A 21,721-nucleotide genomic window follows, 5' to 3' on the forward strand; every position below is an offset into this window, starting at 1 on the left:
AACTGGAGCATGCTCCAACTGTGAAAGGCCAGTGCCATTGTTGGGTAACATAATCCACCAGGGAGGCCTTAAGCCGGAGACTGGGGGAGAGCTGCCTTTATCAACGTTCCCGTACGGATGCAGATGCCTTTCAGTGCTTGAGTCTGCTGTAGAATGCTAAGCAACTGTTACTTAACTTGTGTGATGGAGTATACACATTCTAACCTTGTTATAATTCTGAACTTAAAGAATGCAATGTGCCATGCCTGTATAAGGAATGGCAATGACAGTGGCAGCTTGTGATTGAGTTTTTTCATGATGTCAAGGTGAGCAGATATATTGCCAAATACAAATGGCTCCTCTGGGGTAAAGGCATACCATAGATAATGGTATGTTGATGATTTTAATGAAGTGTTGTGGAGTGTATGGTCATCTGCAGAATTGATGCAGATAATAATGTGTCTGTGAGAAGTCTCTTAATGGTTACTGTGGCTCAAGATAGATTTTATATAGACTTTTGCTTCTGTATTGGATTCCCTGGAATCTAATAAGCTCAGTCATTGCTGCTCACAAGCAGAAAGCATACAGTAGATTTACAGCACTGACTGAGCATATTGTGCACTTGTTGTTAGAGCTGCAGCAATTACTGATTGCCATTCATATACATGGTAGCATTGTATCGATATGTGCACACAATGAAATCAATGTTTCATTTTCTGTATGCAGGTGCTCATACATTGGTTAGATCACTTGTCTTTAGGCATGACAAATGAGAAAAAATTGTTCATGCCTTCAATTAAAAAAAAATACACATTATTCTTTAATGACTAGAGACACAATAGGTTATGGACCAGTAAAACAGTTTGTCCTGGAACTATTTGCAAGTATTATTTGAGGGAAAAAAAAACAGTTAGAATTTTGGAGTTTAGAAAATAGTTCGGAATTTTTAATCAAAAAGAGTTGATTCAAATCTGTTCTCATTGTATATTTTTAATTAGTAAAACAGGAACACTTGACTTTTCTGTCACAATTATCTTGACAGTGTAATAGTGTCTGCTGTCAACCTGAAATTGTAAGACAGTGTTTTTAATGTATCATAGTCCCAAGGTACATTGTCTAATTAATTTAGTAGGAGTAATAATTTTACTGCAGTCGCTGGGATGTGATGATCCACAGTCAGTGCTGCTGTCATGTCAGCCTATTTAACCTCCACAAAGTACAGATTTCATGTGCACAATAACAAATTAGTATGACATTTCCACTTTTGTCAGGCACTGAGTAGGGAAATTTGTTTTCCAAATATCTTGGTGACCTCCATTTTATTATATTTCAGTTTCACATAATTTGGCAAAAATGATAATCTTGCATAAAAAACAGCCAAGCTTTCTGATGATGGTAGGTCACTAGTTATTGGTCTGAAAACACAAATGAGATACAGCCTGCTGAAAGCTGAGCTCAATCATCAGTTGGGGAACTTTCAATCACGTGGTTATATTGACAGTTTTGGTGTTTCCCAGAGCTATGGATTAGCTTTCTGGAGCAGCAAAGGAGCTTCTATGCCAGTGTCCCTCCATGCCAAAGCTCTCTGCAGTAGCCTGCAGCTTCTGGCTTGGCCGCCTCTCACTAGCTGTGACAGGAGATGGAGAAAGACGATGAATCAGATGCATGACAAAGATCTCCCTGGCACTGATGACGACTCAGTTTCCGGAGATCGTCACATAGTGAGGGAGTGTGATCACAGTTACATTTATTTTAAAGTTCTTAAGTCAGTTTGCTTAAGGACCATGTAACTGACCAAACTATGTATCTATTGTGTACGTTCTGCAAATTCTGTTTTTTGAAAATCCTGATTCATCAAACACACTGTATGAGATTCTCATAGTGTCATACCTGAATGCAAGTGTAGCAACAATTATTCATAATTTCACTAATATGTAATTGTTTTATGATGCCATCATTATCAGAGTTTTATCAGCTTATTCCACAACTAGATCTGAATCTGTCTACTTCCCCTTCTTCAGACAAGAAGTTGGCCTTAAGTTACCTAATGCTAGTTCGAGTCTCCACAGGAGGTCAGACTATCATGTCTCCAAACATCGAAGTAAGCCTTTGTGAGCCCAGATCCTGTGTATTTAAGGCAAGGAGATTTATTTCAAGAGCCCATTACACAAGATAATCTGGAAAAGGTAGGTCTCTGAATGGTTCACTGGAGCCTATTTTTAAATCAGATGTGCAAATCTGAGGTGATGAAGTAGCAATAAGCAGCACAAGGTAGATGATGTGTAGTGACAGGTTTTGATTGATCTGATCTTGTAGAAGAAAAATATGAGATTTTAATTGAGCTCATCCCAAGTCTGACAGCACCCGGTGGATGGATGGCTTACGCTCTTTTTTTAAATTTTTTTTATAAGGGCTTGAAAACAGAGAACCTGTCCTTTCTTTGATCTCATCCTTGACAAGAAAAGAGAATGTAAAAGATGGTCTGAGGCAGTCCTAACTCTGCACAAAGGTTTGAAGCCGTTGTCTTGCATCCAACTGGCATCAGCCCAGACTAAAAGCCCCTTTGTGTTCCTGATTTTAATATTTAAGACTCTTGAGTCTACCGGCAAGTTTTCCAGTTGGAAAAACCAAGAGAAGCCTTTTCTGCTTTAAAACCTTCAACTGCTCATCATCATTCTGTGCCAGCTTGCAGCCCTTCCAACATCTTCCATTGGATTTAACATCAGCCAGTCTAGATTTAGCATTAAATTAATATGACTAAATTTGTTGGATTACAAAGCTTAGGCATGCTCCTTTCTAATTAATTATGACTTGTACATCAATGCTTTTTAATACCCATTTTGACAAGGCTCCTTTAGCAAAAAAACATCACATGACAAGAATCATGTTTATGCGAGTTTTACAATCATACTGATGTGACGGAAACACGTATGGCTAATAGATAATTTATAAAGAAAGAAGGTGTGGGCCTTGATGTAATCATAGTATGGTGATGGATTTCATATTGGGGCCCATGAACTGTGGAATGTCCATGTGAGGAGAGGCAGGGCCCTAAAACGCTGCCAGATTTCATTTCACGCTCCGCAGAGCACAGCTTCTGAGATGGTGACATTTACATGGCCCTCTATACCACTGCTAGATGCTCCTGGCCCAAGGCGCCGGCTAAATCAGGCACAAGAGCCAATGAATGAGGAGCCAAAGCAAGCAGTAGAACAAGGCGGAGATAGCTAATATGCTGTGTAGAAGAAGCACACACAACGAGCCGTTATCCTCAGTTTAAACACCCTAATTCATTCTTTTTCCTATTTTCACTGATGAGATCATACAGTATAACGTGTCTTGTGAAATAATTTATACTCCCTCATCACATTTTTGCATCACAAAAACTTCTGTTGTTTTTTTTGTTTTGTGGATTTTGGCAACAGATCAGAAATCCTAAGTCTGGATCCAAACTGTGGTTTTATCAGGACTTGGATCATTTGTGATGTAAAAGTTGTTTTTTTAAATTATTTAAACAGGATGAATTCCACTGATCTTTTCATGATGAGTTTTAAACCCATTTGTGTAAGACGATGAGAATTAAACTTAATAATAAAAGAAAAAAAAATTAAGGAATCATCCCCAGCTATCTCTAAATTTTTTAGTAGTTATAGTTAATTTTGTGACTTGCTGAATTAGTGAAAAGCTGATCCTTAGCCTGCTGGATTTTGTTTCAATTTCAGCAGGTGTTAGAGTGGAAGTTTTCAGTGTATTCTATTTTGCTGAGGTTGTGTATAAAATAGTTTGTTATATACATACTTAATGCTTTTTTTCCCCAAGTTTCCCATCTTATTTTTAGTATTCGCTGTGTTTAATTAATTGAAAAGGAAATCCGGTTGACTTGCCAGTAGTGACAATTTACCAAATTGTGTAAATGGCTTCTATAAAAAATGAAAAGATTGCTGAAAATAATGTTTGGTTAAGACATTCACTTGTATTCAGCCACATTTACTCTGATTAACCTAAATAAAGCCCATGCTCAACTGCACTACATTTTACCAGTTTTTTATTTTTTTTTTACAAAAGTTTAACCAGATTAAATGACTATTATCTATGCGCATCAAAGTTTATGTTTTGCCACAGATACTCATTTGGATTGTAGTCTGGACTTTGATGAGGTCCTTCTAACAAAAATGAATTCAAACTATTGAACTGTAACTGATTGTAAACCTCCACCCCATTTGTGAATCAGCTAAATCCTCTACCAGGCTTTTCTCGACTTCTCGCTTTCCTCTGCCTTTTGGCAAAGGTAAAAAAAAATGTGTCCATGCCATAATGCTGCTAATATTATGTTTCACTATGAGACTGGTGTGAGGATTTTTTCCAACACTGTGTTGTTCCACAGTTTTTTGTTTTTTTTCCCTTTGGGGTATTAAAGTAAGGAGAGTAAAATACAAACAGTATTCATGCCTGACTGACTGTACAGACTTTTGCTTGCAAAAAGTTTTTTTAAAACATGTCATTTTCCTTCTACTAACAGCCTCACATGCAATTCTACGAAAACACACTGAAATTTATGATAACTTTTGACTTGTAACTTGATAAACCGTTCAAGAGTTAGTCCTATTTTTTCAAGACAGTGTATGCAAAGCCATAAATTCCTGGTAACATATTGAAGCAATTCATTTATACTTACAAACTGTCCTGTTACAGCCGTACTAGTGTTTACTGTGTGCGTATGCGTGTGTTAGAGGGGAGTGAATATTGCTAAGTCTGTAAGACCAGCTTTTCCAAAGGATTATCTGCTCCAAAGACCAACTGCTCATCTCTTGACCAAAAGGTCATCATAGTGTCGGTGCCAGTGAACCAGCTCTCACCAACTTCACTATGCTAACGTTATCCTTCAACAACCCGTCTCTCTTTCTTTATCACTTGTTGCTTGATGTGTTCAGAGCAAAATGAAACCCACTTACTGAAATCTCTGCATGAGTTAACCAGTGGGGTTGAATTTCTGTCAATTAGAGAATCATTCTATGTTTGACAACTTTCAAACGGAAAAAATGTTGAGACTGGATAAAGAAATACAATTCTTTCTTGTTTTATATATACACAGGCGTTTCCATACCGGATTCTTAATGAGGCAGACAGCACTGGAGTCAGTTTGTTCTTAGAGAAAATACTGATTTTGAAGGTTGTGACAAAGTTCTGTTGGCATTCAACTAATCAGTCATCATGATCCCTAGAAAGCTGTTTGTAAAAGGAATTGAGTTTTAAAACATATTTCAGTAAAATGTTGCACAGTGACTATTTCGCCTGCATTATCAGACACAAAAGGGTATGAGGCAGATGGACATAATGACTGGAGTAACTCGAGAGCAGGTGGATGTCAGCATTGTACATGTACGTCATGGACTGATGAATCAGCGCAACTGTCACGCAGATGAGTGTGCAACGCTTTGTCCATTACCAAGATGTAAATCTAGTTTTGGCTCTTGCTAACTGCCACAATGAGGCAGTAATAAAGTTAAGGGAATCATTAGTGAGGATGTCCCAGTGGAACAGCAAGGGAAGGTGAGCTTGGGGAGGTTTCAACAGATGGCGATCGTACATGGGTGTCAGTGTGTGAATACACGCTGCATGAGTGCCCTTTTTTTGCACAGAAACAAGTGAGAAGGGAACCAAATGTGGTAATCCAGTTGGTGACACTGATAACAGCCGGCTTTGAAATTATTAAGTTTGTTGTTTTTCTTCAATTCTGATTCATTTCGAGGCTCAAGTTTGACAATAGCATATTGTCATGGCCCTGTTTACCATTTGTAGAGTTATTAAGTTGTAAACCTTTAGACATTCTGCCATGAAAATGCAGTCATATTCTGAGGGAGCTATTCCGGTGAGGTTATCGGCAGGTTATAGTAAACAGAGCAGGTCCAAACTATGAAGACAGTTCTGGCTGCTGTGAAAGAAAAGCCTCAGGCCATGGAAGAACTATTCTGAATCTGAAATCATTCCTGACAGTATTTAATAATCTTACATGAAAAATGCTAAAGCTGCCTAGATAAAAATTTGAGCAGCATTATCCACGGCCTGGCAAAAATTTTCCTTATTCACATTTTGTTACATTACAACCACACAAGTCAGTAAATTTGATTGAAAATTTATTTAATAGTCCAACACGAAGCAGTGTATAATGTGAAGTGGAAGACATGAGACACAGCTTGCAAAATGTTTTAACACATTAAAATTCTGAAGTTTGGCATTATTTTATATTCTGCCCCGCTTACTCTGCTATAATAAGTTGGTATGTGGGTTACCAACCTGAAGGCATACCACAGTTTTAAAAAGTATAATTTTTCAGGATACTGTTCCAAAGGTTTTATGTCCCATTAATAAAATGCCAGGGAGCATCTGGAGTGGGCTGAGTTTGGAGCAGAGTTTCTCCTCACCTCTCCTTGCATCCCTGCTTAATAAAACAGCAACCCTGTCACTCTCATAACTCTGGGTGAAACCTCTTAAATTTGCTGAAAACTAAAGGACATGGCCTTCTCCAGTTATTAAAGTTATGATTTTTTTTCAAGGTAAAGTTGATATCTGAAATGTCTAGAGCATTTAGGTAGAGAGCAGGAGGACTAATGGAGCCCAACTAATTAGCCAGCTAATATTAGATTTCAGTGTGACTGTGTGAAGAAGTGATAATATCCATCACAGTAATTGCATTTATTTAAATGCTTCTCCTAAACTGAAAGGGTTTTTATTCCATATTATGCTTAAGTTTTCCACCACTTACAATTTCTTTTGATAAAAAAAATCTAAACAACCACAAAAAAACTGTTTCAGCAATGCATGATATATCTGCATTACCTTTGGTATCTGCCAATGTTTGTCAATTTTCAATTTGTTCCACACAGTTATATGTTGTTACTGTTTTTGTATGCATTTTGAGAGGGAGAGGTTTGGACAGATAATAGTCACAGTGATGTAGTGCAGGATTGTGGACCGTTTGAAGCAGAGAAGCAATGTGAATGGTCTGTTCATGTTTTCATGTTGTTGAAAGTACAGGGAATATATATTTATACTTGAGTAAATAGTTGATATTGGTGCATCCCTGATTTTTATATAATAACTTCTAAAAGAAGTATGCTTATTTTCCTCTTTTTTTGAATATACTTACCTAAAAACTTTACTTTGAAAAATATGTAGTAAAAACAAGCTTTGTTTGCAATCATTTCAAGACATATTTCAATTTTTTTGTTGAGTCTACCAGCTGGTATTCTCTGTATTTGGCCTACATTACAGCATGTGGCAAAATACCAAATGTTATTTTTGTATTAATACCCAGATTATCTCCTCATTTGTAGAGAGAATAAATTGTCCAATTATGTTTGTGCTCACAAAAATCGAAGGTCATATGACATCACAAGAGGCCATTAAACATGCTAGTCAAGTATAGGTAGAGGCAGGATAGAAATGGCTCCAAAAAGGTGTTACTACGCAAAACCATGGCTGATACCAAGGTGGCAGGCCTGGAGAAGAGAGATAACATAAGAGGGAAAAACCCTCTTCTCGCTCTAATAATCCACATGAATGGATCCTGAAGTACAGAGTCCTTGTTTCAGAGCCAATCATCCAGATTGCCTCTCTATTATTTGTCTTTCCTTTTTATCTTACAGCAAAGCAGGTAGAGTTAGGGTTATGTTTTACACTGGAAAAAAGGGTAATTTTTCCTCCTTCTACTTACTGCTGCAGGGAAAGGGCTTGAAAAAAGTACATAAGAGACCATAATAAGTAAGTTGTAACAGTTTTGGCTTATATGTGTCATGCACAATCACTCGCTGCTAGTCAAATCTCACCCACTGGAAGAAAACAGGGTTGGTCACATTGGTTTTTGCTTTTTGTGGCTCAAAATACAACACTCCAAATAAACTGGAAACTTATAAATGCCACGTATTATTTTAGAATAAACTGCTAAATAATAGCTGTCCTAAATTATTTTAAAATGATTGCAGTCATTGAAAGTTGGAAAGAAAAAAACAAGGTTTCTCAATGGAAGTTCTCAATTTTTTCACATCAGTATAGTCCGTTTTTCACTCCCAGGCTGAATCTTGTTTTTTTAACTATAATGTTGCTGCTGATATTAGTTGGACCATAGTAACCCTGTTTTACAAATTGAACAATGGTTAATATTGTTTTGTTACCAGCTTCCCACCTGCAGATGAGTTTGTGGGGAAACAAATTAGTCATGTTCATATCGGCTTGCCTCTACCCTTGACGTCCACACCCGCCCATTTGTGACAAAGAAATTTCATCTGGATTTTCTAGTAATTAAATTAGCAGGGAGAAAAGGTCACATTTGCTCAGATCCAGTGCATGCATAGGGAGAGTTCCTTTCTAATTGAGCACAGAAATGAACAGACAGCTGGAGGTCAGGCTTCAGCCAGGCCCTTTGGGCTGGGTGATGGGGCGGATGTTCTGGAATTAGCCAGCTTTTTTCCTGGTTTAGTTGCCACTTTTCAGGTCACTTTTCTGACTGAGCTGTTTCTGAGACCATTCCATTTTAGATAGATAGATAAATCTTTATTGTCATTGTCACAAGAACAACGAAATTTAAAAAGTGCCATCAGTCAGTGCATATGCTTAAAAACAAAAAATAACTGTCTCACAATTTACACACAATGTAAGAAATAAGTAACCAATAACTGACAAAAAACTAATAAATAAGAATAGCCACATTCTCACACGCATCATTCATGATGATTAATGGTTGTTTTTGATTGCAATTAGTTTTGTTATTGCTATCGGGTAAAAAACGATATATTTGGTATAGATAATATAGATTATTTATACCAAATATAGAGAGATAATCTAGATGTGCATAATAGGTGGTTTTGGATTTGTATTCTAATCAGCGGGCTGGGGGAGTGCAGCCAAATGACTTCGTTAAGAGTGTTTGTGTGTATAAAAAGGGAACAGAAGATGGATGAATGTTCACAACATCCAGTAAAGTTAGCAGCTGTGAGAAATAATTTCAGCACCATGGACAGCACTAAGTTCTTCATGCATATGACAATGCTTTCTTATCTGTACTGGTGAACACTTAGACTGACTTTATAGTCATTTTGCATGCACAGGGTGTATACAGAACGAAATTCATCTGTCATCATCTCTCCAAACCTCTCCCTCTCAAAATGCATACAAAAACAGTAACAACATATAACTGTGTGGAAAGAACACTGTTTACATCCACACATGCACCCATTTTCAAATGCAAATGTACATTTCTAGATTAATGAAAACTGCTGTGCAACAGAAATTTGAGGCCCATGTTATACAATAAATGTGTTTGCAGGATGTGGAGAAGGACACAACCTTACTAAGCCGATATCTTTAAAGTTGTCTGCCCCCTCATTTCTAACAGACTTTATCATCTCTTGAGAGGAAAAAAAAACGATAACCCATATAATTTTATTTGACTTTTGACATTTCTACAAAACATAAAATGAACAATACAAGATAGTTTTCTGTTTTGTTATGTGATAGTTCTAATTTAACAGTTCCAACTGCCTCTTGTTGAGCAGAAGTGTCCCACTGAGTTGGTGCTCAACTTTGTTAGTCATGAGAGAGTTTAAACAACTAGCGTACCTCACTAAGGGCAGAGTCTGGGATCATGTCTCTCATTGTGTTTCAGCTTTACCTTACATTGTATTTCCATCTCACTAACTTCAGCGACTTCACTCAGTTATTTTGTCAAAGGTCCAGGTGTTCATATTTTGAAAATATGGCTTTTGTTATCACTGTACCAAGGTTTTGGTTTGTTCAAAAAGATGTACAGAATATGGACAGGCTTCTCTCCACTGTAGTTTGTGAAGGTAAAACAAATCGGTTATCTTTTTTTGTTGCCCTTTCAGTGAAATGTAATAGATGCATGATGAAATGTAGGCAATCCTTTTATTCGGTGACAAACATGTTAAAAATAGAAAGTTGTTTTTTGTCTTGTGCCTCACCTTCTCTAACTGCTTTCCATGCTGCCTGGAAGACTGACGGTAAAGGCATATGTGTTGAAAGCATGAAATACAGGCATTCGTGAAGAGACGCAGAGCTCCTTGGTGATTCTGCCAGAAAGAGAGAGAAACAATGCACATGCAGCAGAACATGGCTTAGTCAGGGTCATCACTGGCCAACAGCTTTGGTAGCTGTGACAAGCTGGGGCATTTTCCTCAGGCTTCAAGAAACCGAGTAGGAAAAGATTTTAATGATGCCACTTTCCCAGCATACATTTTACTAAAGTTACATCAGCCATGAGTGTTGGATATTTTTTTTAGCAGATAGGAGTTGAGCTAGTCAGAGGAAGTACATTTTTCTTTTTTATAGTTTTTGAAAGACAGCCCTATTCTAAACTATTTGAAGTTTGTCATTCTTTCATAAAGTTTAAGTAAAAGCTGAGCTTAATGTAAATAAGAAAGTTTGTAAAAATAGAAAGGAGCAAAATATTTTCACAATACTGTAACTGTTAGTCATACAGATGACTTTCATGTGGAAGGTGGTTTTACAAGCTCTTGCTTCATGGATTGTTCTTAGGTTCTTAACACATACTGTATTTTAAAAGAAATCTTTTGTGCTTTTGTACATTTGAGTTTGGATTTTAAAAAAATGTACAACAATGTTGTTTTTTTCTTTTCTTTTTATGGTCTGATTTGTAAAACTGAAAGGTTTAAGCCTTCTTTCCTTCAAGACCACAACTCTATTGAAGCAGAATTAAAGCTGCATTTTTTTATATCTGGAATGACAATAACCTTCTCATTTCTTTAAACTTAGGGTTGGTTATAAACCACTAAAATTATATACCAGTACATTGCACACATGTCTTATGTAGCAAATGGTTAATAAATAAAATAAAAGACTGAACATTGTATGTGGAATGTATGTGCAACACATACAATATGTTGCACATACACAATGTATGTGTATGTGCAAATACTACTGCATTTGCAATAGCATTTTTCTTTTTTTGCAAATGCTACTGCAGAAAGAGCAGCAATGCATGTGAAAAAGCTTTAATACCTTGAATAAAGAAAGTGTATTGTCATGAACAATTTCTCTAATCCCCTTGGTTTTTTCTATCAGTTAAGGTGAACCTTGCGATTTCTGCTGTGATATCTCATTGATTCGTTTAGTAACCTTGGATTTGCAAATGGAAGGCTGGATGCTTCAAATACAAAGCACGCTTGTTACAATCTTTATTGGTCATTTTTATCTACAGACATCTTTTAATATATTTCATAAAATGTGTGCTTTGTTGGCCATGTGTCTTGCTCAGGTAAAATCACTTTAATATGATCAAATTCTCGTGTTTTTGGATATCGTATTAAATAAGTGATTCTCATTGTGCACATCAAAGTTCATTAAATCTTTGATGTGCAGAGTCGATTGAATCTGCTTGTCAGATGAACGACTCTTTGTTGAGTTTTTTGATGAACTGAATCTGCCTGACTGGAATTAATTGGATTGAATTGTGTGAACTTTTTCTGATCAGTAAACGCACCTATGTGCAATACACTGTGCTGACAACAACACTGTTTGGTGAATGGAGTTGCTAGATTGAAAAAGATTAATTAGCTATTTTTGAATTTGCTGAGATACTTAAAAAGTCGGCAGAGGAGATGCTAAACTTGCAAACACTTTCGAGAAAGAAAAGTGGATTTTCTATTTAGGCATGTCAGATGATCATTCAGGCTGCCACAGCACAGAGCATGACGACAGCAGATAACAGGACGCTAAACATTTTACATCACAGTTGATTTTTCTTTTTGAGAAGTACAATTTCTCATTTCATGGAACATGCTAGTTAAGAAAATGTCTGCAGGCGCAGGGGCTTCCCATAATTTAGATATGGGTCTCCTGGCTCTATGTGAAACACAATAATGTTAACTCTGCTAAATTTACTACAAATAAAACGTGCTATAAATAACTTAAAATGTCAACCCACAGTAATTATGTCTTTATTTTTAATGTCAGTGACATTCTGTAACTGTAAAGTTGTGCAACACAAACCTCTCTTTGTCGCCATCTTACTTTCTCTCGTACAGTTTGACAAGGTTTCTGATATAGTAATTGATGATCATCCATGACAGGCTTTTTTATGGCTACTGCAATATTTCAATATCTCAGTAAATGATAACAGAAAATCCTTGATGTTTATACTGAAGTGTTGGGTTGGACATCACTCTTTTTTTCTGGAATTATTTATTTTAAAAACATTTTGTAATATGATACACATATTTTGAGAAGTAGATGTTGGTAAGCTACAATATGCCTTAGAGAGAAGAGTAAATAGGATGTGTTTTAATTCATTTTAGTTGTGTTTTATTTATAGAACCCTTTGTCCCAAAACTTTGAAGATTTTACTGCATTTGCAGACTTTTTTCAGTGACTCAGAGAGAGACAACTTTGTAACTTTTGGCTATGTTTGAGAAATAATTGTTTCATTTATTGCAAAGATGGTTCATTTTTCAATTGCTAGACAATGTAGTTTTTTTTTTACTGAAGTCAGAATTGACAGGACAGAACGTCTCTGCTCAAAACTAATCTGCTCAGTGATTTGTGAGTTGAGAAATCAACCACAAAGTCTGCAACTGGGCTGGTTTATCTCTAAAATAAACTGAAGATTCAAATTTGGTTTTAGGTTTGGCAAATCAAAATAAACCTGTCTTTGTCATGACTTCAGTTTTACAAAAGCAATATTTTAAGCAAGATAATGTCCAATTTTATACATTTTTCTTCTAAGTAAATTATGTAGACATTATGAGTTCCTTGTGGGTTCGCAACAACAAAAAAACATGTTATATAGCTTAAATGTTAATGCTTTTGTGTAATGCTTAGAAACTGTATGATCTGAGTGTAAACATGCTCGGTCTATGATATTTGTACTTTTGAAATGCTTGGAAATGTGCAAGCAGATAAAGCAGTGTCGTAGCACAACGTCGAAAGAATGCAACATAGCCTTTGCAAGCCGGAGCACAATACAATAACACACTCAGTGATGTCATTTCTATAATCTGATGGAATCTGGGCCAGCTTCGACGATGAGGCAGCCCGAGGGATGAGCAGTCACTGTCATAATGATTCGACGTGTCAGAGGGTGGAGCTTTATGGAAGAGAGGGAGATGCATATCATTTATGTAGACATGCGCGCACACACACACATATATATATATATATATATATATATATATATATATATATATATATATATGTATGTATGTAGGGGTGCGTGGGCGTGTGTTGGGGTGTGTGCATGCGTATATATTTTGTAATGAGAAGGATTCCATTTTAATGGCATTAATTTTTGTGCTTTGCATGCAGGTTGCATAAAGAGTTGAAAACTCCAATATTGGATCATTTTTGACACACTGCTAGAGCATAGTCACATTTACTAAATGCGGCAATTGTCTAATTTATCACAGTAGGTTTCTCTCAGCCTTAAACTTTGTTGCTTCATAATTTTTAGCGAAGTTGCCAACTTATAATTTTGATGTTGCATGTTTGGAATCTCTCCTGCATTCAGACGCCAGATAATTTAATTTAATTTTCAGGACAAAACCTTTTGATGGAGAAAAAAACCCAAAACATTTTATTTGGTGTCAAGCCATGCCATAATTTCTTGGAGCAGACCCTGTTAAAATTACACCATGCTTTCAGACATTCTAATTAAGCTTGTACTCAGTGCCAACCACAATTTGTGGTAGTTTTATTCTCCTGACAGTAAACTGGTAGAATGTTTTCAAAGCAAATTCTGACACTGATTGGATGTCTGTAAGTTAGGAAGACATTAAATAAAACACAAACACTGTAGTTGTTAGAATAAATTTCTCTTTAAAAATGGTGTCTGCTAAAGTCTGCCCAGAGCAATACAATTATCTAAGAGTCAATGTGTGTTTATTGATTTCTTTGAAGGCTCAATAAGGCCATACTAATGTGTCAGACATTCTCATATTGCCTGAGCCAGATGTCAGCATGAATAATTAACTCAATGCATTCTCAGTGGAGAGTGAATGTTTTTGAGTATTATCCACTAAATCTTATTAAAATCAAATGTGGTGGTTTAAAATGTTTCATTTTCAGTCTATGTAATAATTCAATATTTTCCAACGGATTACATTTAAAAGATTGACTGATCAAGCTATAAGTTTAATGCTGCAGCCGTCAGTTTATTGGATTACGAGTACATGCCAGTATCTTACGACTCTCTTCTTCTTAAGAACTTCCTTTTCTTGCCATTGGGGGCTTTATCTCTAAGCCTACTTATTTTACAGATACATTTAGCCTTAAACAGTCACTGGGATGTTTCTGTGGATGGTAGCTGAAAATTTTAAACACTGGATTTAGATTATGTTTCTTTTCCTTCTCTGTACATGGCTGCAAATTAGAACTGCTAAATAGATAAAACCACAACCATCTTTCAAAAACTTGTCTTTACTTCTCTTTTTGTTTTTAGTGCTTGGAAGCAATATTTGATAGGATGTATTATTTCATGTGTTATGTTTCTACATAACACATGTTATGTAGAAACATAGAAACATATGTTCTAACATAGAAACATATGTTTCTATGAAACAAATTGTAATTTGGTCTTTACAATTGGCCAATTGTAAAGGCCAAATTGTAAACAGGCCTTTACAATTTGGCCTATTCAGAGGCCAAATTGTAAAGGTCACAGAGAGTGGTGGAGAAATTATGTTGATGGAAAATGATGAGAAGGGGAATATATGGCTTAATCACATCTGGTATTATCATGGCAATATTTAGCAAGACAGCAATGCCTGTTTTCTAATATCATGTAGCACTATTCTTTTAGTTTGAGATTCTCAGATATGGACAACACTTGAATGAATTGAATAGTTCATTAACAAGCCTTTACAGGGCCAGGTGGCATGCTGAGGAGGTAATTCACCCATTTGGATGAGCTGTGTTGGAGCATCGACGTATTTAAAACCTGCCGTGCAACTAGACCTTTAGGACTAGAGAGTGACAATTTAAGTGTATTTCTGTTGTAATAATCGTTCCCATGACTAATTTTGGGTGAAGTGTTTAAAACGGATATGTAGCAAAATTGACTAGCAGTTAATGATCAGGTTGTTTTGAGTCACAAGATATGGAGCTAAAACTTACTTTGCATAAGTGGAGCAGTTGGTACATTTTCTCTAGTGTTTTCTCTAGTAAACAGTGGAAATTATAAACCCTAAGCAAAGTTGCATTTAAATGCCAGAAATGAGCTCAAAATATGCTGTAATATCCAAAAATTGCAGTCTGTAAAAAGCTGCAATTTTCTTTAAGGACAACAAACTGCATAGAATATCATCTTAACGGTATTTCTGGGTTTCCCTTTTAGAGCTTTTATTCTATCAGTTCTGGCAGCCTTTTGTTGCTTAGTTACTTCTTTCGTCATGAATAAGTAGAATCTTTATTGTGAACGTACGGTGTTATACAGTCAAAACAATTGCTCCCTTGCAGCAAGAAGGTCCTGGATTCAAATTTTTACCCGGGGTCTCTGTGCATGGAGCGTGCTTGTTCACCCTGTGTATGCATGGGTTCTCTCCAGGTCTTCAGTTTCCTCCCACTCTCAAAAATTATGGCTATTAGGTCAATTGATTTAAATTGCCCTGAGGTGTGAGTGAGTGAGTTTGTGCATGGTTGTTTGTCCTTTGTTGCTCTGTGATGGAGTGGTGATCTGTTCAGGCTGTAGTCTGGCTCTTGCCCAATGTTTGCTGGAGGTATGGACTCCAAAAGCAATATAAAAAGTCAAAATACAGTTTTTAAATGCTTTTGGAGAGATGGCAATGTTGTGTTTATACGATCATGTTCACATCTTTTAAGATACGTAAAGAACAAATGAAGTCAAAAGTCAACAAAAACACTTTCTTGGCGAATTGTCCGATAAAGCAAAATTGTAGGTATTTGGAAGAAACGTGAAACCACTACTCAAACTTTGAAGTAAGAGGGTGGCAGCACCATGTTGAGTGGGTATTTTGCTGCAGTAAGGACTTATGCACTTAACATCAGGAAGTAATACCAAATTTGGAAATACCAAAGCAATATCTCCAGTCACAAGCAAGAAACTTTTAATTTTTTTCTTTATTTAATCAGGTAAACCCCGTTGAGATCTAGATCTCATTTTCAAGAGGGACCTGAAACAAACTTCACTCCCCATCGGGGAATCGAACCCCGGTCTCCCGCTTGACAGGCGGGGGTACTCACCACTATACTAACGAGGAGTTAACTTAGAGCGCAAATAGACAATGACCCTCAGCATACCGTCAAATTAGCTACAACATGGCTTAAGAACATCAAATGGATTCTTCTGGAATGAATATAAGAAGCGATATGTTTTTCTCTAACCTTCCTTTTAATTCTAGAGTGTGTAAATGAACATTCTGTGTATGTTCTGATGAAATGTTTGCTACCTTGTGGGTGTGTTTTTTGTAGCAGCCATATTGGATCCCTGCTAAAGAGGCCAGCCTCAAACCCATCTGTTTAATGGACAGTACAGTGATAAGATCTGGAGTTTGATTAGTTGAAGCTTTAAGTAATTAAAATAATAAAATGACTTATAAATTGTGCATTTGTACACACAGGATTTTGTTTGATATTTTATTATTGATAAGTAATTGTTAGTGTTTACACTGTGTATGTGTAAGTCAACGTTATTTCCTTTTCTCCACTCTAGAAGGTTGAGGTGATTGGCCAATGTAAATTGAGAAGGTGGGATTTAACCAGTGTATGGGTGGACTGCTGGATGTAGCAGGAGGACTGATGGGAAAGGCTGCCATCTTTGAAATCTGCTGTGTTGCATCAGACTTAATAGACCAACTTTGTTTGCTGTACAGCCAAGATTTACTTGCGTCTCTTTCCACACCACACTTCTCAGTGTAACAGAATATTCGAGTCTGATTTGTAATTTTGACAAAAAACTGTAGAAACACCAGGATCAAACTTGACTATACAACACTTGGGTTTCCAGAGGTCGTGCCTTCTTGTAGGCTGCAACAACCACGCTGGTAAACTGTTGCTCATTAAAAATCACTGGAAAATGTCACGACAGCCAAGATACCACAATGTCTGTAGTGGGCTGAGTAGTTTATCTGGTGCTGATAATTCATAAGAGATGGAATAAAGTCATGGAGGAGAAAGGAACGTTTATCACTCAACATATTACCTAGGTACCAGGAGGTTGATATTTTCCAAGAGTTCAGTGGGAGCAGGAGTTCATGTGGACAGACAAAAGACTAAATATATTTCACATGTCCATAATAAAATATTGAAAATGACTTGGGAATCACCCAAATCTGTAGTGAATCTTGGCAAAGAACTATTGATTTATCTGTTTTGATTAAATGAAAATATTATAATATCTTACATAAGGTTTTTCCTCTTGTTGTTTTTTTAATCCAGTGTATGTTTTTCTTTTCTGATGCTTCAACTCTTATAGTAGATGATCAATAATACAAACGGTTAACTCACTGCTTTACTCTTTTTATTTTTTCTACTAAAGATTATCCATGTTGGGTACAAGCATTTATAGTCAAGTTCCTTTAAAATAACATCACGTCTCCTCTGCTGTGTCACAGTAGAACAGTGCCAAGAGCTCGTATTACACATATTCCACTTTGCAGAAAATATGATTCATTTACTTTTCTCACACGGGAATTTCTTGTGTGTTACATGTCCTTGTGCATACAGCAGATCTTCTAGTTTTCTGACTAAGCCTTATTTTGTTCAGCTTGTGTAATCCCCTTAAATTCCCCTCTGATATCCCTACTACCTTCACTTTAGATTAGGAGACGGAGAGATCAAGACTCCTCAACGACCAGCGTGGAGAGCCTTTCTGAGGGAAAACACATGTTTTCTGGATAATAAAATGCCTGATCCAGCTTTGCATTTGGATTTCTTTCAAAGTAAAGCCCCTCCAACATATTAAAACATATGTTGTGTGCTGTAATGTTTACACTGTAATCCTGTACTGTCACATTTTTTTGGCATTTATGTTGCTATTAAAATCCTGTTTTACATGCATGCCATTCCTTGAATTTATCATAAACCTGATTTAGTTTTGCATGGAAACTAGCTTCTTATGTCCCAGAGATATTCCCACATAGCCACTTAAACATGGACTTGTCTGGTGATGAGATTTCAACCTTGTTTTGTTCTAATAATCAAGCCCTCTTCTTGCATGAATGTCACACTCTGCTGCATTAATGTCGTAACTCAGACAACTGTCCATGGTTACACACAGTGTAGTAATTTCAGAGGAGGCTGCACATATTGTGTACACACAGATTTAATGACCATGTACTGTCTACTTCTTGGGATTGTCATGCATAGCTTGTAGGTGTCAACAAGATGAATGGAGAGATGCTCCGCCTGCTGGCTTTTTTATATTCTGCAATGGTCTGTCTCTAGGATTTTCTATCTGGTGATATACATCACCATCTATTTTTGATTCAGTTTTGCTGTCTTAATTTTTTAATTATTTTCCATTTGAGAGATTTTTTTTAATGCATTAAATGTCATGTACATTATTTTGTTGTCAATTATAAATGAATCTGTTTAAGAAAAAAGTCTTTATTAAGGTAAACAACAATATAATGCTTTAAAACTTAATATGAAAAACAGGTCAGAACATTTTTATGACGATGTTTACTGGATGATTTTAAATATAATCTGGTTTCCCAACTATGCGCATCACAACTGTTGTATCTGGAATTTGTGACCATTATATGAAAAAAGATGAGCTTGGCAGCTGCCTTTTACTCTATTTTCTGAGAAGAAACCGTAAGAACAACCCTTACGTACTTTGCAGAAAATTACCATGACAAGTTATTGGAGTTTGTATAGACTCCATTAACTTGGAGTGGACAATTATAATAATTTACTTAAATAATCCTCACTTAGCAGCCTTACACGCAGATTTGGTGAGATGATGACCCGAGTCAAGTCTGGAGTCTTTCTTTTTGCAAAGTGCATCTCTGGTTCATACATTTTTCTTTTTAACTTTAGTTGGATTCAGTTGCTTCTGACACAACAGATACTATAGTAAGCCCTTCTGACTTGGACAGATTTATCATTGCTCCCTTCCCGTTATAGAGCAAAGCTATTTCTGTACTCATAGCAGCATTGTAACCCTTCTTCAGCATTCTGTCTAAGCAACGGAAAAAATATTGCTGATATGCAACTTTTTTGGGTTGTATTCTGTCTGTGAAAGAGGAGGGGCTGGCCTGGGGGTCCTGACTGAAAGAGCTGTGGGAATGCCAGTGGGAGCAGTAAGACAGCTTTATATCTGTTGGTGGAATTTACATATCAGCCATTTCCTTTTCTGTGTGAAGCAGAAATTCATTGTTTGCCTCACATGTAGGAGTATGTGTATAAAAAAACTTGATTGATTGATATCTTTTCTAGACTTTGTGTGATGCAAATTGTAGTCCACACTAGTATCCTACAACAATCATTAATATGAAGTTGACCCAAACCTGCAGGTCTATCAAATTAAGGCAGCCTTAACACAAGTTATCACACTCTCTATTCTAATCTCAGCAATATTGCATGCAGGCCATGATTGCAACTCTAACACTCCCCTCATTGATTTGGCTATTTTTCTAAGTCCAACCCTCACAGTGGGAGGTGTCCTCTTACTGTCTTTGTGGACATCTTCCTACTAAACAAAATAAGCAAATGAGTGTTTCAAAGCAAAAAAAATCTGGAAGAAATCTTTCATTGTGGAGTATTTTATATTTTTAATCTTTAATATCTCAGTCAGTAAGAGTTTCAGAACAAGCTTTTCTATGGAGTCCAGTGGTGTACAGCTCTGAGAACCACATTTATTTTTGGATGTACTCTGAAGAGACCTTTTGTGAAAGTCATTCATGTAATTGATGTTTGAATAAGGCTTGCAATAGAATGTCTTTATTTTGTTTATTTGAAGAGCTGTTCTGTATTCGCCGAACAGTACATGGTGTGACTGAGAATAGGCACTACACTCAAAGAACATTCTATGTATCAGTTTCCCCTCCTTTCCGTAGTGTTGCAAATGACAGATAATTTACTCTGCCACAGGCACAAAAGCATGGCAAGGCCATTTCAAAGTGCTTCATGTAAAATAAAGAAACCGAAGTCAGAAAAATTGTCTTATAACTTGAAATATGTTCAAAGAATCGCTATAATAATGTTAAAGCATCACTTTAGAAAAAAGATGTTAAAGCAAAATTTAAAACAAACAACCAAGATGTAATTTGCTACATGATTCTACAAAAACATGAATCTGATATTTTTAGTGAATATTTTGATGGTAATGATTGCAATTACTGCCATTTCCCTTCTCTTTCTTTTGCAGGATTTAACTGAGGTTTAACTTCTCTGGCTTGATCAAATGTAGGCAAAAAAGACAGGGAAGGTCCATCCAACAGTTAAAATATTATACAAGCAAGCAGAGTTCAAATTTATGGCTTCAGAAAGTCAGCTTACCAACTATTGCAACCAAGCAGTCCTTTGCCATTACAATATTGCACACATTGAAATTGCAATTACATGTATTTAACATGTTAAGCAACTCTTACAGCCAAAGTTATCTGATTTAGACCAACAAACATTCCTCATCTTATAAGGCAACAGGATTTTAACATTTGTATTGGTGTGATATGATTAATTGGAATAATGTCAATCTACACTCAGGCTGCATCTGTATGTTTTTTTACACCATTAAAGACACTGACAAAAGTCTAACCTAGTGAAAATAAAATAATTCCTCAGTTTTTTGTATGTTTTTATGGAAAATATTTTGTTCTACTAATGTAGTGAGGGGTAGTAAGGTGATCTGCCAATAAACATCTCTTGCCTCATTGTGCTGAGTTTTGTGCATCTCATATCATTAGTATGAAATGCGATGAATTAGTACTCCATAATCTTAGCTAGCAGGAGCAAATATGTGGCCTTAGAATGGAGCCTTGAGGAACCCCACATGTGATTTGCATTGACTCTGGATTTGCTGAATTACAGAAAAGCATTTGCCAAGTAAGATCAGAACCACTGTACCATTATACCAGTCAATCCAGAAGATCATGTAATATCTAGAAGAAAACATTTTAGATGCATCACTGTTAACCAATACTTTTTTGGATCTGTTGTACATTGAAAAACCAGATAGGAAGACAGTGATTTAAAAAAAAAAAAATCAGTATATAATGTACTGAAGCAGTTGAATTTCGTCTCTTGAATATTTTTGCTAAAAGGAGTACTTGGAAAACTTTTTTTTTAACAACGCCTTCAGTCTTATACAGTTATTTCAAGTTCAGAACAGATTTAACTTAGCCGATATTGTGATTTGTAATCCAGTGCCAGAAGAAATTTCAAAGAGCACATATTGTTGGAAGATTTTTAGAACCAAGTAGTTTATTTCAATAAATGTACCCCTCTTTGTTGTCTCTGTCCCCTTTCAGTCTCTAGCTCTAGGCAAAGTCTCCATCCTGAGCCTTGTTTGCGTCTTTCTGTCAGAAATATAATTCACCTTTTGATGGTCTACTCATGACAGAGAAGCAGAAAATGCATCTGTGCACAGATTTTTTTTTAATAATCAGTAAAAGGTTTTGGTTGAGAAAGGAAGAAAGAGAGAGGATACCACAGACAGATAAAAGAGAACCTGACAAAAGAGCCTAATCAGGCTGAGGAAAAATGTCATCACTTTACCACCATCTTATTCGTCATTACTTTTCCCCTTTTCCAC

The 21,721-nt window shown here is 36.3% G+C and overlaps 1 protein-coding gene and 1 non-coding gene across 4 annotated transcripts in view; one reads left to right on the plus strand and one right to left on the minus strand.

Annotated features, from left to right (window-relative positions):
- The window catches only part of dlgap1b (discs, large (Drosophila) homolog-associated protein 1b), a 99,393-nt gene that overhangs the window by 5,054 nt on the left and 72,618 nt on the right, over positions 1–21,721 (plus strand). The gene's annotated exons all lie outside the window — the stretch shown is intronic.
- Positions 16,152–16,223, minus strand: trnad-guc (transfer RNA aspartic acid (anticodon GUC)). Its single transcript has one exon. It is a non-coding gene; the product is annotated as a tRNA-Asp (tRNA).

The sequence above is a fragment of the Xiphophorus couchianus genome, chromosome 21 (genome assembly GCF_001444195.1).
Source record: "Xiphophorus couchianus chromosome 21, X_couchianus-1.0, whole genome shotgun sequence".
NCBI classification, from domain to species: Eukaryota; Metazoa; Chordata; class Actinopteri; order Cyprinodontiformes; family Poeciliidae; genus Xiphophorus; species Xiphophorus couchianus.